This window comes from Schistocerca americana, chromosome 10 (genome assembly GCF_021461395.2).
Source record: "Schistocerca americana isolate TAMUIC-IGC-003095 chromosome 10, iqSchAmer2.1, whole genome shotgun sequence".
Lineage (NCBI taxonomy): Eukaryota > Metazoa > Arthropoda > Insecta > Orthoptera > Acrididae > Schistocerca > Schistocerca americana.
Genome location: NC_060128.1, coordinates 148,671,313 through 148,688,082, shown reverse-complemented (window position 1 = coordinate 148,688,082; position 16,770 = coordinate 148,671,313). Strand labels below are relative to the sequence as shown.

The 16,770-nt window shown below is 45.3% G+C and overlaps 1 protein-coding gene and 1 non-coding gene across 2 annotated transcripts in view; one reads left to right on the top strand and one right to left on the bottom strand.

Annotated features, from left to right (window-relative positions):
* Positions 1–16,770, bottom strand: part of LOC124552712 (acetylcholine receptor subunit alpha-like) — a 699,835-nt gene that overhangs the window by 136,072 nt on the left and 546,993 nt on the right. The gene's annotated exons all lie outside the window — the stretch shown is intronic.
* On the top strand, positions 3,123–3,197 carry Trnas-cga. Its single transcript has one exon. It is a non-coding gene; the product is annotated as a tRNA-Ser (tRNA).

The following is a 16,770-nucleotide window of genomic DNA, read 5'->3' as shown; positions in this document are numbered from 1 at the left end:
CACAGTCACACACACTGTCACTTGAAAAGCCCCACTTGTGCATGTTGTATTTGCACCTACCCTCTTCAGTTCGATATCTGTTTAACTGCACCCACAACTCCCCTGGTTGGTGGAAGCCTGGAACTGGAACTGTTGGACTGTATACAAGTTCGTGATTTCGGGTTCTTGTAGCTTGCCACTCACGTTTACACTCTGCGTCCTGGTCGAATCCTGTGGATAGCATTTGGACTCCCATTTCATATGCTGGTCTTCTTCGATGTATAGACTGAACAGTGGGCATGAAAGACTACATCCCTGTCTTACATCCTTTTTAATCCTACCACTTGATTCTTGGTCTTCGAGTCTTATTGTTCCCTTTTAGCTCACATATGTATTTTTTACTACCCATCTTTCTCTATAGGTTATCTGTAATTCTCTCAGGGTTTCGAACATTGTCCAATAGTTTTTCCAGGCCGACATATGCTATGAACGTGTCTTGATTTTTCTTGTCTTGCTTCCACCATGAACCACTATGTAAGAACTACCTCTCTGGTGCCTTTACCTTTCCTAAAGCCAAATTGACTGTCGTCTAGTAATTCTCAATTTTCTTTTCCATTCTTCTCAACACCGATCAGCCAGAACATTATGACCACCGACCTGCTATCGAAATAAACACGTCCAGGCTAGAGCAGCGTCACCTGGCGAGGAATGACTGCTAGTCAGAGACAACGGTGCATGTAGTACCACTGAGCATGCAGTCCGTGTGTAGAATGGGGAAGGCGCGCGCTCTGTCTGAGTTTGATCGAGGGCAGATTCTAATGGCACGGAGGCTCGACACGAGCATTTCGTAAATTTCGCGATTTGTCGGGTGCTGTGGTGAGGATCTTCAGCGTAGCAAAACCAAGATGGAACCATTCCCAGACGTAGTTGAGTTTGACGACCACTCTTCATTACAGATGTCGGACGTCATAGGCTGGGCAGACTGATAAAACTGGACAGGCGGCGAATTGTGGCGGTGTTAACATCAAACTTCAATGCTGGATGGAGTACAAGTGTGTCTGAAGACACAGTGCACCGAACACAACGTTGGGTGTCCCCAGCCGACAACCCATGCATGTGCCAGTGTTGACAGCACGACACAGCTAACTACTACGACTGAAGTTCCTTTACGTCCGGAAAGCGTTTGACTCGGTGCCCCACTGCAGACTCCTAACTAAGGTACGAGCATATGGGATTGGTTCCCAAATATGTGAGTGGCTCGAAGACTTCTTAAGTAATAGAACCCATTACGTTGTCCTCGATGGTGAGTGATCATCGGGGGTGAGGGTATCATCTGGAGTGCCCCAGGGAAGTGTGGTAGGTCCGCTGTTGTTTTCTATCTATATAAATGATCTTTTGGATAGGGTGGATAGCAATGTGCGGCTGTTTGCTGATGATGCACTGGTGTACTGGAAGGTGTCGTCGTTGAGTGACTGTAGGAGGATACAAGATGACTTGGACAGGATTTGTGTCTGGTGTAAAGAATGGCAGCTAATTCTAAACTTAGATAAATGTAAATTAATGGAGATGAATATGAAAAAGAATCCCGTAATATTTGAATACCCCATTAGTAGTGTAGCGCTTGACAGAGTCACGTCGATTAAATATTTGGGCGTAACACTGCAGAGCGATATGAAGTGGGACAAGCATGTAATGGCAGTTGTGGGGAAGGCGGATAGTCGTCTTCGGTTCATTGGTTGAATATTGGGAAAGATGTGGTTCATCTGTAAAGGAGACCGCTTATGAAACACTAATACGACCTATTCCTGAGTACTGCTCGAGCGTTTGGGACCCCTATCAGGTCGGATTGAGGGAGGACATAGAAGCAATTCAGAGGCGGGCTGCTAGATTTGTTACTGGTAGGTTTGATAATCACGCGAGTGTTACGGAAATGCTTCAGGAACTCGGGTGGGAGTCTCTGGAGGAAAGGAGGCGTTCTTTTCGTGAATCGCTACTTAGGAAACGGAGAGAACCGGCATTTGAGGCTGACTGCAGTACAATTTTACAGCTGCCAACTTATATTTCGCGGAAAGACTACAAACATAACATAAGAGAGATTAGAGCTAGTACAGAGGCAGTCATTTTAACCTCGTTCTGTTTGGGAGTGGAACAGGGAGAGAAGATGCTAGTTGTGGTACGAGGTACCCTCCACCACGCACCGTATGGTGGATTGCGGAGTATGTATGTAGATGTAGATGAAATGAGAACGTGAGTTTCCGCACTGGGCGTTGGTGTAGTGTCAGAGCATTGCAAGGTCTGTTGAATCCCGATACCTTCTTCAACACGCCAATGAGAGGGTGCGAATCCATCGTCTTTCAGGGGAACAGCTACTTGGCATGTGCACTGCGAGATGGAGACAGCTGGTGGCTGCTCTATTATGCTCTGGGGAACATTCATGTGGGCATCCATGGGCTCAGTGAAGCCCGTGCAAGGCACATGTCGGCCAAGAAGACTCGTACACTGGCTGCAGACCACGCATATCCCCTCATGACAATCGTGTTTCGCGACGGCAGTTGCATTTTTCAACAAGATAATGCACTGTGTCACAAGGCCAGGAGTGTGATGGAGTAGTTCGAAGAACACAGACGCGAGATCCATTTGGTGTGCTGGTCCTCTAACTCGGTAGACCTGAACCCGGTCGAATACATCTGGAATGAGATGGAACGCGGCGTTAGAGATCATGCCCCCCCCCCCCTACCCATAATTTACGGGAATTAGGTGAGTCATGTGTGTAGGTGTGGTGCCAGTTCCCTCCAGCAACGTACCAGTGCTTTACTGCCTTCATGCCATGATTCGTTGCTGCTGTTATCCGTGCCAAAGATATACATAACGGTTATTAGGTAGATGGTGATAATATTCTGGCTGATCAGTGCATATTATTCCTGCCAGCAAATTAGATGCATGAGCTGTTAAGCTGATTGCACGATATTTGTCGCGACTTGTCGGCTCTTGCAATCTCTTCGGAATTGTGTGGATGATGGATGCCTGTAAAGTTTTAATCATCACTTCCAAAAAATAAAATTCGTTAATAATTTTTTTGTTTCAAGTGCTCTAGAAGACAAGGTACTGGCAGAAGTAAAGCTGTGAGGACGGGGCATGAGTCGTGCTTGGGTAGCTCAGTTGGTAGAGCGCTTGCCCGCGAAAGGCAAAGGTCCCGAGTTCGAGTCTCGGTCCAGCACACAGTCTTAATCTGCCAGGAAGTTTCATATCAGCGCACACTCCACTGTAGAGTGAAAATCTCATTCTGGAAACATCCCCCAGCCTGTGGCTAAGCCATGTCTCCGCAATATCCTCCTTTCTTTCACGTGTGATAGTGCTGCAAGGTTCGCAGTAGAGCTTCTGTAAAGTTTCGAAGGTAGGAGACGAGGTACTGGCAGAAGTAAAGCTGTGAGGACTCGGAGTGAATCGTGCTTGGGTAGCTCAGTTGGTAGAGCACTTGCCCTCGAAAGGCAAAGGTCCCGAGTTAGAGTCTCGGTCTGGTACACAGTTTTAATGTGCGAGGAAGTTTCATATCAGCGCAAACTCCACTGCAGAGTGAAAATCTCATTCTGGAAACATCCCCCAGCCTGTGGCTAAGCCACGTCTCCGCAATATTCTTTCTTTCACGAAAGCTAGTTCCTCAAGGTTCGTAGAAGAGCTTATGTAAAGTTTGGAAGGTAGGAGACGAAGTACTGGCAGAAGTAAAGCTGTGAGGACTGGGCGTGAATCGTGCTTGGGTAGCTCAGTTGGTAGAGCAGTCGCCCGCGAAAGGCAAAGGCCCCGAGTTTGAGTCTCGGTCTGCCAGGAAGTTTCATATCAGCGCACACTCCGCTGCAGAGTGAAAATCACGTTCTTGAAAGAATTTTTTGTTTGTTTGGAGATACATGTCTGTAATCCCGTTACACATCAAATTCCCCGCGCTACAGTACCTCGATACGCCGCTAGAAGAGCCAAAACAAAGTGGTACAACACGTTGTATACTGGAGTACCTTCTGGTATTTCGTCTCGTGCATTTGGCCGAGAACAACGCCGGCAATAATCCGTGCCGAGTGGGTGCGAGTGTACGCTGACGGTGCACCAGTAAGTGACATAGTGATTAGGTTGCACAGAGGCTTCCAGTGTGGGCAGGCTGATTTACAAAGAACGACGTGGCAAACTTTGTATCTTCCGAATGACCAGGAATCTTAAGAGCAGTGGAGGTCCTGGTGCTCCATGCCTGGCGAATGACAATCGAGACGATAGTGGAGAGAGTGGAGAAGTTGCACAATATTTTGAATGTGACCGCCTACTGTGCTCTGCAGCTACGCACATCTGTTTAGTTAGCCCGCTGGACTAAGGCTGCAATGGAAATAGTGTCGCTATATCAGCTTAATCCAGATGATCTCTTCAGTCGCTTCACAACAGATGAGACAGAGGAGCGAAGCAAGCTGTTCAGTCATATGAATTCACCATAGCAGCCACCATCTGGCCATGTGATGGTGAGCATTTCTTGAGACTGCTGCGGTTTGGGGTGCGATGTTACAAGTTTACGCTCATAAGAGGAAAACCGTCACAGGAACATACTACCAAAATCTCTTGATGAAGTTGCGTGAAACTGTAGAGATCAAGCTCCAAGAAAACAGTCTGGTGGTGTGTTTTTGATCCACGAAACTGCCCCAGCTCATTCTGAACTGGGTACAGTCACACAGGCTGCTTCTTTAGGCTGTGAAATTTTGACTCAACCCTGTATTTTTCTGACATTGCACCTAGTTCCAAAAGATTGGAAAAGGGCACAGGTCATCCCCGTTTTCAAGAAGGCACGTCGGACAGATGTGCAGAACTATAGACCTATATCTCTAACGTCGATCAGTTGTAGAATTTTGAAGCACATATTATGTTCGAGTATAATGACTTTTCTGGAGACTAGAAATCTAATCTGTAGGAGTCAGCATGGGTTTCGAAAAAGACGGTCGTGTGAAACCCAGCACGCGCTATTCGTCCACGAGACTCAGAGGGCCATAGACCAGAGTTCCCAGATAGATGTCGTGTTTCTTGACTTCCTCAAGGCGCTTGATACAATTCCATACAGTCGTTTAATGAACAAAGTAAGAACATATGGACTATCAGACTACTTGTGTGATTGGATTGAAGAGTTCCTAGATAACAGAACGCAGCATGTCATTCTCAATAAAGAGAAGTCTTCCGAAGTAACAGTGATTTCAGGTGTGCTGCAGGGGAGTGTCGTAGGACCGTTCCTATTCACAATATATATAAATGACCTTGTGGACAACATCGGAAGCACTGAGACTTTTTGTGGATGATGCTGTAGTACACCGAGAGGTTGTAACAATGGAAAATTGTACTGAAATGCAGGAGGATCTGCAACGAATTGACGCATGGTGCAGGGAATGGCAATTGAATCTCCATGTAGACAAGTGGAATGTGCTGCGATTACATAGAAAGAAGGATCCTTTATCACTTAGCTACAATATATCAGGTCAGCAACTAGCAGCAGTTAATTCCATAAATTATCTGGGAGTAGGCATTAGGAGTGATCTAAAATGTAATGACCATATAAAATTCATCGTCGGTAAAGCAGATGCCACACTGAGATTCACTGGAATAATCCTAAGGAAATGCAGTCCGAAAACAAAGGAAGTAGGTTACAGTACACTTGTTCGCCCAATGCTTGAATACTGCTCACCGGTGTGGGATCCGTACCAGATGGGCTCGATAGAAGAGATAGAGAAGATCCAACGGAGAGCAGCGCGCTTCGTTACAGGATTATTTAGCAATCGCGAAAGCGTTACGGAGATGATAGATAAACTCCAGTGGAAGACTCTGCAAGGGAGACGCTCAGTAGCTCGGTACGGGCTTTTGTTGAAGTTTCGAGAACATACCTTCACCGAGGAGTCAAGCAGTATATTGCTCCCTCCCACGTATATCTCGCGAAGAGAACATGAGGATAAAATCAGAGAGATTAGAGCCCACAGAGAGGCATACCGACTACCTCTTTCCACGAACTATGCGAGTCTGGAATAGAAGGCAGAACCGATAGAGGTACTCTAGGTACCCTCCGCCACACACCGTCAGGTGGCTTGCTGAATATGGCTGTAGATGTAGATGTAGTTGCTTCTTTCTCTTTCGTTTTCGCATTTCCAGAATGACTGAACTATGGTTCTCGAGGTGGGATGTGTTGTCAACAGGCAAAATGCAGAATTTCACAATCAAGTTCTCCGCAAAATCATCCATCATTAGGAAAGACGTTGCGGCTTCAGGGGTGAAAATTAAGTCTGACAATAGCAGCTTGACTTTTTCGACGTTGATAATTAATACAAGTGGCAGTCAAATGAAAACCGAACGCCCACCACAATGGGATCATGGAATACTTCCAGTCAAAGGTATTAAACCTCTATCCCAGCGGGACAAGAGGCGGTAAGTTCCTGATTCGTAGAACAGTTGATGGATCCACAACTACACGCTCACATGCAGTTCCTCGTCCGACTGAAACCGACGTACAATCATCTCTTTCTTCGGGTCGCCAACAGTGTGAAAATCACAAGTTAAAAGATCCAGGCTCTATGGAGGATTCTGCAGTATTTACCAACCAAATTGCTGCCGCATACTCTTAGTTCGACTGGCAACGTTGGGGCGGGCGTTATCGTGCAACAAAATCATTCCTACGAGTTTTAACTTCATGGCGAGCCACAGTTTCTGAAGTGTCCTCATGGCGGAGCGCATTGATTGTGGACACACTCTCGAGGAACTCGATGAACAAAGTGCCCTGCACCGAAGAATGAGGTCGTCGTGACCTTACTGGAACTTGAGTGAACAGCTTTGGATTCCTTTGGCGATGGAGATTTTGGATGGTTCCACTGTTGGCTTTGCCATTTGTGCTCGGCTGTCAGAGGGAATTATCCTGTTGCATGATAATGCCTGCATGCCCCCACACTGCCAACCAGAGAAATGGTACACTGGATCGATTTGGTTCACAATCACAGCAACGTCCTCCATACAGCCTGGATGTCCAAATGTGTGACTTTCACACCGTTGCCCACCTGAAGAATGACAAGAATTGATGTCAATTTCATCTGGATGAGGAAGTGCAATAGTGAATGCGGTTGTTGATCCGTCAGTGACAGAGAGAGTTCGACGAAACAGAAACTGATCATCTTCTTTCCCAGTGGGATACATGTCTTAATGTGTTTAGTGATTTAATATAATCCATTATGGAGTCAAGGTAGCAGTTGTCGTTATACTAGTTAACACTGTTAGCATTCAACCGCGATTCTTATACATATATTTTAACAACGCGTTTCAAGAGACAATGCTCTTATCATCAGGTTGTAAAATCTATGTCATGAAATTAAATGGACTAAAAAGACAAAATATCATCACCAATAGTTCGGAAGTCCATAGAATAAAACAGAATTAAAAGTATATTGGACTGTGGGTCCTCGTCTTACATTGAAGTTGTTGACACAAGTCAATGGCCGTCCCATAGCTACCAAATACGCTGTCGACTGCGACGGCTCGGGAGCTGTTGTGGACTGACGTGCCTAGGTGTTGTGGCGTGGTTACAGCCTTGTGCTTGACGGTAACGCTATGCTATTGGGCGCCTCATTTCCTTATTGCATTGGTCTGCCATCGTTAGCCTCTCGCAACTCCGTCATTGACATGCTACAAGTTTAAAGTCGCATGCCTGCCTTAAAATAATTCTAAAAACCCGCTAAAAAATCTCATTTCTTTAAAGTTATCTTGTACATTTAGGATATTGCTTTGTTTCTTTTCATGGATAGCTATCGCGAATTCCTGTAGTAAATCAAGTTTCCTCCCTTTCTTTTCTACATGCAATATTTCTACGTTGTCTTCTATGCTATTAAGGGGATGGCCTGTTTCATATATATGGTTCACAACAGCTGATTTGTCATAATTCCCTAACCTGAACGCATCTTTATGTTCTTTATACCAGATCGCGAATGATCTTCCTGTCTGCCCTATATATTTTGCATTTAGTGATTAATTTTGATTGGAACCATTCAATGACCGAGTTGTGGCGAGTGTTTTGTTTTCATGTGACTGTCCTTCGTACTTTAGAACTACCCCCATCATATTGGCAGGGGAAGACGTCCTGTACACTGCTAGTTACATGTTTGATGTCCATGGAACGAACGCAAGTTGTTGGAGTCCGAACAAGTTTGAATTCGAAGTATTTATCTTACGATTACAATGCGTTAATTGATGTCGCTGTGCTCCAGCCGGTGCGATGTAGGGTCCCGGACAGCTGAGCGCGTTTTGTAGACATATGGTACTTACCAGCAAGTGCATCCAGAACACGAGTCAGATAGTAGCTGCAGGGTGTTCTTCCTTGAGCAGGATCAGTCCTCGCCACCTTACCATATATGTCGCAGACGACGAGTTCGCTTCAAATTCACCACTTGAGCTAAATTAAGCCTTGAATACAATTTCTGTCATTCACAGAACATGACATGGAACGCCACATAGACATTCAGTTTAACCATACACACACACACACACACACACACACACACACACACACACACACACACACACACACACATATATGCTGATCCGCACACCCCTTGGAGTCTTCAGGGAAACAAATATCATTTTCCTAAAACCGATCTTTTATTGCGCATGTAGATTACTTCAATTTTTCAAAATCATCGGTTTTGGTTCAGCATGCAGCATCCTCGGATTCCTGGATAAAAGTAAAATAACTAATCAACAGGTACTCTAAGGAAATCAGTCTTGCTATTACACATCACCTTCAAATATCAAATCAACAGAACGTAGCTCATTGTACGGATTACAGCAGTAACCTATCAAACTTACTGGTCGGAAATTTTACATTCTACATCATATGCAAATAATAACTGAGGTAATCCACATCGTTCATATAGCCCACAATGCAACTACCAACAAGTCCATGTCGTACATGTGTCACATATAAATGAAAAACATATGCCCAACAGGAATTAATAATAATTTATCTTTGTTTGATGAGAATACATTTTGGAACAGTACTAAAATTTGTGGTTTGTTAGGGCTAAAAAATTTGAATGGTAGAGTTCGCCTGTACAAGACAGAATTCTCAACGAGTTAACAAATATTATTGTTAATTCAGTTTGGATACATATTTTTCATTCATATGTGACAAATGTACGAGACGTCATTTGTTGGCAATTGCCTTGTGGGCAATACGAAAAATGGGGAATTTACCAAACCACTATTTTCTCTTGTGACATAGCAAGTAAATTTTTCTGATAAATTTGACGGGTTAGTGTTGTAAACAATACTATCAGGCACGTTCTGGTACACTTGATGTTCGTTGGTAGTAGCCACGTCGAAATTCGTAGAGTTCATGTTGAATAGTTATTTTATTTTTATCTATGGATTCGAGGACGCTTGATACTGAACCGAAGCGGAGCATTTAACAAATTAAAGCAATCAAAAATGTCAATAAAAATGTGTTTTACAACAAGTGACTGCTGATCATATGCGAGGACATTATGCCAATTTTTGGAAAATCCTTTTCGCTCCAGCACGTTCTCTGCTGTCGGCTACCCACCTTCCACCAACAACTCCGTCGACTTCTTCGTATCTCTTGAAATCCAGCAGAACAACTTCCTGCAACTCAATAACCTCACTCCGTTCCCCACCCATATGCATTACATTTCCGTTGAAGTCGTAACTACTTCTTCCACTGTAGCCAGTTCCCAGTTCTGCATGTTTATTCTTCTCTCTTACCCAGTAGTTCCCACCGTCCATCACTCCATTTCTCGCGGACTAACCATTAGTTTTCGAACGGTCTTTACATCAGAAGTTCATCTTTGACCGTCGTAAGTCGGATGCGGAAGCATAGGCGACGACGCTCCATCTTTTTCTGTACAAGACAGCCGCACATGCCGCTTCTTTTGACTACCGAATTTTGAATGTTATGAACCGCACTGGCTGTAAAACATATGTGATTAAATGACACGAGCAGTTTCGCGTCAACAGAAGACACTTCCTCAGTAATGTATAACATTAGTAAGGAAAATTTCTTTTACTAAGAATCCTCAACAATCCCCCGAAGAATAAACGGTTACGGAAAAGTAATATAATATAGCAGTACTTGAAGAGTACTCACAGGGATTCTTTTTAACAAATCAAAGAAGCAAAGTAAATGCTTTAGAACCATTACTCATCATTCACGTCACGTGATGTTTACACGTCGGTCACCTGACGATACGTTTTCAGTTGACGCAAATCCGGTCGTGACTTTTAATGAGAAGAAATTTACAGTCAGCGTGATTTAGCATCATTCAAAATGTGGAAATTTGGCTGCTTTTGCCCTCAACTTAAAACAACATTTCTGATTTTGCCTCAGCGCCTGTGTTCTTCTGATGTGGTGCCCAGCTACGTCTTCCTCTTTGCTCAGATGAAGAAAGTGTTGGGTGCTAAGCATCCCGAATGACAACGACGCATTTTAGGGGGGACGTAATCTCAACAGCAAAAATGCGGACTTCTGCAGTCAAGGTGTTTGCCACGTCACTCGTCATTGGAAAAATGCGTTTCATTCAAGGGTGAATATGTACAGAACAACTAATGCCACCACCAGATTTCAAGATCACAGATTGATCCTTTTCGAGGTGACAGTTCAAACTTTAGGTGTACCCCGCGTTTCTTTCCAGTATATTGACTGCATATTCTGTTTACTCTTATTCTAATTTTCAGATTCTGAGATTTAAAAAAGAGTGTTGGACGAAAGAGGCAAGCATTTCTCTGGCGTTGCGACGAGACCCAAAATCCTAGCAGTCAGGCTGGCAACACCGCAAGCCACTACGGCACATTCCTCAGAAAGGTGGACTCTCCGGGTTTAGCCGAAAATATTAATAAACTAGTCATCTCAGAGAGGAGTCCAAGAAAATCGTTGCGCCACTTAACACTCAAAACTGCTCGCAGAACTGAGCAACAAAACTCGCCCTGAAATCTTCCAAAGTAAAGTTAATACATCGACTGACCAATTCAGAGTTGCTCGACTTCAGTAGCGTAATGGCTGTTGCGCGGCGCACGTTGGAGAGGTTGATACATAAATACTCTTCTTTCTTCTGGTGAGCATGGCTGCGTTTACTGGGACACTGAGTCACATGTCGTGAAGAGCAGATGGGGTATTCACTGATGCACTACCACAAGGAGTGAGGGTTGACACTGCTGTGTGATGGGAAAACATCAAAGTTGCAGTGCAGTCCTATCTGCATCACAGATTGCCAGGTACCTGCGGACTCAACAAGTACATCCATTGTGAAAAGTGAAATGTTGTGACGGTCTGGGACTCCAGTGTGGGTTTATGGCTTTATCACGGACAGTTGTATTACACTATCTGACTGCGCATCAAGTTCTGACACAAATCTTCATTGTAAATGATGTCTCCCGTTGTTATTTCTGAAAACTGCATCCATTGGTTCTTGCAAGGGGTAAGTAAGATGGAGGATGGAGTCTGTGGATGTCGCTGCATTACCCTGCTGTAGAGATATCCTGATAGACTAATAGACTATAGCGACTACAACCGAGAGGTAATAGATCCATGTTCCAGGACAAATTTACGTTCGTCACGACTGTAACTATATACATGTACATTCCAGTGGCGAGCATGTAAATCATTAGATTTGAAGTTCTCTGTGACGGGTAGAATTGCCACCAAATGGATTACAGCTGTTTGAGTTTTGCATTGTTAATAGGCCTAATAGGGTATAGAATCGGAGTGAACAGGTCAGATGTTGAGTGAACATAGTGTAGAGCATGGAGATTCCGTGTACTAGTGTGAGATGGAACTGAGGTCTCCTTTTGGCAGGTTGGACTGTCGAGACATGTAGGGCATTTGGATGTGATAGTGACCTGATGTTGGAGTACATAGGAACGTGAGGGCAACCATACTCGTCATCAAGGTTCTGGTCATGCACATTTGACCACAGCAAGGTAGGATCGCCATACGGTGCAACGAGCACATCGTAGCACCTGCCTATCTGCAACTGCCATTCAGGAACAAGTAATGGACTCCCTACAACGTTGTCAACCTGCACCATTGGTTGGAGACCAACAGCAGCTGGACTGGGGAATTACCATCTCATACACAGGCTGCCATTAACACAAAACAAACAGATGCTGTGGGAGTGGAGCCATGACCGGGAACCATGGACTGCTGTTGAATGTCGTCGCACGGCATCCGATTCAAAATCGTAGTTCTGTTCTATCCTGGATGACCATCGCTGGCGAGTATGGTGGCGATCTGTAGACTGGTTCCATCCTTACTTTGTATTGAAAGGCACGGACTTGTTACTACTCGCGTCATGATGAGGGGAACCATCGGAAATGACTCCATACCAGTGTGGGAAGCCATTGAGTATGACTTCAAAAAAATGGCTCTGAGCACTATGAGACTTAACTTCTAAGGTCATCAGTCCCCTAGAACTTAGACCGACTTAAACCTAAATAACCTAAGGACATCACACACATCCATGCCCGAGGCAGGATTCAAACCTGCGACCATAGCGGTCGCGGGGTTGCAGACTGCAGCGCCTAGAACCGGTCGGCCACTCCGGCCGGCTGAGTATGACTTCAGACCACAACTGCTAGTGACTTCGAGATCTCAGACGGTACATCACATGGATACTGCGTCCTCGTACGTTACCCCTATGCGAAAGTAAGACAATACCATTTTTCAAGCTGCATGATGTTAAGATGACCAGCAAGATCTGTTGTCAATAGAGTATATGTCAGACCAGCTCGGGCATCTGCTCTGTGTGAATGCCGTTATCCAGGATGTCTCGGACCAGTTACACCAGTTGTGGTCCAGGTTGCCACAGGAAAAGATACGACGACTTTACGACATCCTTCTGAATAGTGCATGAATCCAGGTCAGATGGGTGGCGGTGGTTAGTGTTTAACGTCCCGTCGACAACGAGGTCATTAGAGACGGAGCGCAAGCTCGGGTTGGGGAAGGATTGGGAAGGAAATCGGCCGTGCCCTTTCAAAGAAACCATCCCGGCATTTGCCTGAAACGATTTAGGGAAAACACGGAAAACCTAAATCAGGATGGCCGGAGACGGGATTGAACCGTCGTCCTCCCGAATGCGAGTCCAATGTGCTAACCACTGCGCCACCTCGCTCGGTTGGGTCAGATGGGGTGCAACGCCGTACCGATAAGCAGTCTCCTACTGCCAACTTCATGGTACATTTGACTGAGTTTTGTAATCACTGTAGGGACTGATGACCTTAGCAGTTAAGTCCCATAAGATTTTACAAACACTTTTTTTTGTAATCATTGAAATAACATCGCGTATCCTCTCAACTCGTCAAGTTTCATTTCATTTCCGCCTCCACTTCTGGGTGCTTCCATCTCCTGGTCAGGCAGTGTAATTTCATAATTTCATGGCATTCCATCATTATTTATTTAATTTCCACTGACTGCTTTCATTTCACTTCAGTCAACTTAATAAATTTAATCGAAAAGGTGTTCTCGCTAGCAGCTTCCTTTCAGATAAGAGCCTGTGTGCTTTACCAAGACTTGAACCCAGTACCTTTGCCTTTCCTAGATCGTGCCCATACAGACTGAGTTATCCAGGCAGGCCTCACGCTCCACTCTCACAGCCCTACTTCCCCTGTACGTCGTTTCCCAGCATCTCCAAAATGTTCAAATGTGTGTGTGAAATCTTATGGGACTTAACTGCTAGGGTCATCAGTCCCTAAGCTTACACACTACTTAACCTAAATTATCCTAAGGAGAAACACACACACCCATACCCGAGGGAGGACTCGAACCTCCGCCAGGACCAGCCGCACAGTCCATGACTGCAGCGCCCTAGACCGCTCGGCTAATCCCGCGTGGCCCCAGCATCTGAAACTCGCTGGATTAGCACTCTTGGAAGGAAGAGTATGGTGGACAAACAGCTTGCAGAATTAATCTTTCACTGTGTAGTGAAGTCGTGAATATTACTGAGGAGCCCAAAACATTAGAAATAGTGTGTTGGTGCCCCGTAAATTACGACCTGGTACTTTGTTGGTGGAATGGTGGTGACTGATAACGTCAAAAATGCCCAACATTAGGCCAATCTGGTGGCCAACACAAGAAGGTGAGTTTACTTGTATCCTTGTAGAAACATGTGTAGCACGATCATTGGCCAATGACGCAGTTATCCTGAAGGAAGATATCACACCACTGCATAAAACATGAAGCACGAACACATGAAAGCGGTTCCCTGAATTTTGCGTTAGTGCCAAGCTGTCGTGGCGTCTTCTATTACTAACACAAGTACAATGGAAGCTATGGTGACTGTCAAACATAGCATAGTGGTGTCTCCACCGGCCTGCGTGATGATGAAAGTTTCAAACAGACATTTGCCTCGAAAATGGCATATTCAGACACGCTCGTCGATCTGGTGCAACAAGACACATGATTCATCCATCCAGGCGACACGTTCCCATTGATCAGACCTCGATGACTCTGTGCCCACTGGAATCGTAATTTACAATATCATTGGGTCGACACGGGAACGTTTAACAGTCGTCTGCTGTGGAGACCCTCATTCCCCGACGCGCGCTGAAGGACGTGGTCTGAAACACTTGTGCCTGCACCAGCGCTGAACTTTGTCATCAGATTTGCTACAAGTCGCCGCCTAATTACGAGCGTCACTCCAAATGAAATGCACACAATTTTTGGAAAAAATACAGTTTTCATTCTGCATGTGTGAAAGTTTTACAGTGTGTAGATACATCCTTCCCGCATGTCTTCAAACTTAGTTCAACCCGTTCCCGTGAGTGGCGCCGTCACAGCATGTCTTCAAGATGGCTGCTACACTTGGCGTTCGTCAGAAGCAACGCGCTGTCATAGAACTGCTGTGCTTTGAAAACGAGACAGTGGGAAACATCCACAAGAGGTTGAAAAAGGTGTATGGAGATGCTGCTGTCGACTGCAGTACAGTTAGTCGGTGGGCAGGCAGGTTACGTGATGAAAGCGGGCACGGCAATATTGAGGATTGTCCTCGCAGCGGCAGGCCTCGTACTGCACACACTCCAGACAATGTGCAGAGAGTTAACGAATTGGTGACTGCTGACAGACGCATCACAGTGAACGAATTGTCACGCTATGTTGGGGTAGAGGAAGGAAGTGTTTGCAGAATACTGAAAGTGTTGGCGTTAAAAAAGGTTTGTGCGAGGTGGGTTCCCAGGATGTTGACAGTGACTCACAAAGAAACAAAAACGGTATGCAGCGAACTTTTGAAACAGTAGGAGAATGTTGGAGATGAATTTCTTGGAAGAATTGTGACAGGTGATGTAACATGGCTCCATCATTTTTCACCAGAGACGAAGAGGCAATTAATGGAGTGGCATCATGCAAATTCACCCAAGAAAAAAAATTCAAATCCACACCTTCTGCTGGAAAAGTTATAACTACAGTGTTATTCGATTCTGAAGGACTCTTGCTTGTGGACATCATGCCAGTGGAACCACCATAAATTCTGATGGATATATGACGACAGTAAAGAAACTTCTAGCTCGACTGAGTCGTGTTCGACCACATCGGCAAAATCAGGATGTTTTGCTGTTGCACGACAATGCACGGCCACATGTCAGTCAAAAAAACCTGGAAGCGATCTCAAAACTCGGATGGACAACATTGAAACACCCGCCTTACAGTCCTGACCTGGCTCCATGTGACTATCATCTCTTTGGGAAGCTGGAAGACTCTTCGTGGAACAAGGTTTGAAGATGATGACTCCCTTGTGCACGCTGCCAAACAGTGGCTCCAACAGGTTGGTCCAGAATTTTACTGTGCGTGTATAAACGCGCCGGTTCCAAGATGGCATAATGCAGTTGAGAGGGATGGAAATTATGTGGAGAAATGAAAATATTGTTCCTAAAGGATGTATCTGGCAACGGCCTTTCCGCAATGGATACACCGGTTCCCGTCAGATCACAGAAGTTAAGCGCTGTCGGGCGTGGCCGGCACTTGGATGGGTGACCATCCAGCTGCCATGCGCTGTTGCTATTTTTAGGGGTGCACTGAGCCTCGTAATACCAATTGAGGAACTATTCGACCGAATAGTAGCGGCTCCGGTCAAAGAAAACCATCATAAGGACTGGGAGAGCGGTGCGCTGACCACTTGCCCCTTCTATCCGCATTCTCAACTGAGGATGACACGGCGGTCGGATGGCCCCGATGGGCCACTTGTGGCCTGAAGACGAGGTGCTTAAAGAATGTATCTACACACTGTAAAACTTTCAAACATGTAGAATAAAAGATGAATTAAAAAAAATAGTGTGCATTTCTTTTGGAGTGACCCTCGTAGTTTACAGACGGAACTAGCTTCTGGCCTGCAAGTTGCGTGATGAGGACTAGACTCCCAACATCCTGTCGCTGAGTCTTGGTTTCACCATGTTTGAACCACTTTATGTAGATCCTAAACACAGCAGTACACGAACAGCCGAATAGATCCCAGTTTCCGAGATGCTGTATTCCAGGTGCCGTATCGTCGCTGTTATAATTCCCTCTTCCTCTTTGCTGCACTCATATGTTTCCTGTACCTTGTCACGTGTCCGTAACGTAACCAGGCGGCATTCAGTATTGTGGTGGGCAGTGGCCATTGTGTGTACTCTGCAATTGGTTTTCTGTTTCGTTCCATTTGTGGTACCTGTCAACCCTCCAGAGACGCCTTGCTGTTTGTCATCTAGTGGCCTCGGGGATTTTTCATGCCTGCCGATACTTTGTTCTGCAGCAGATAATGTTGCTTT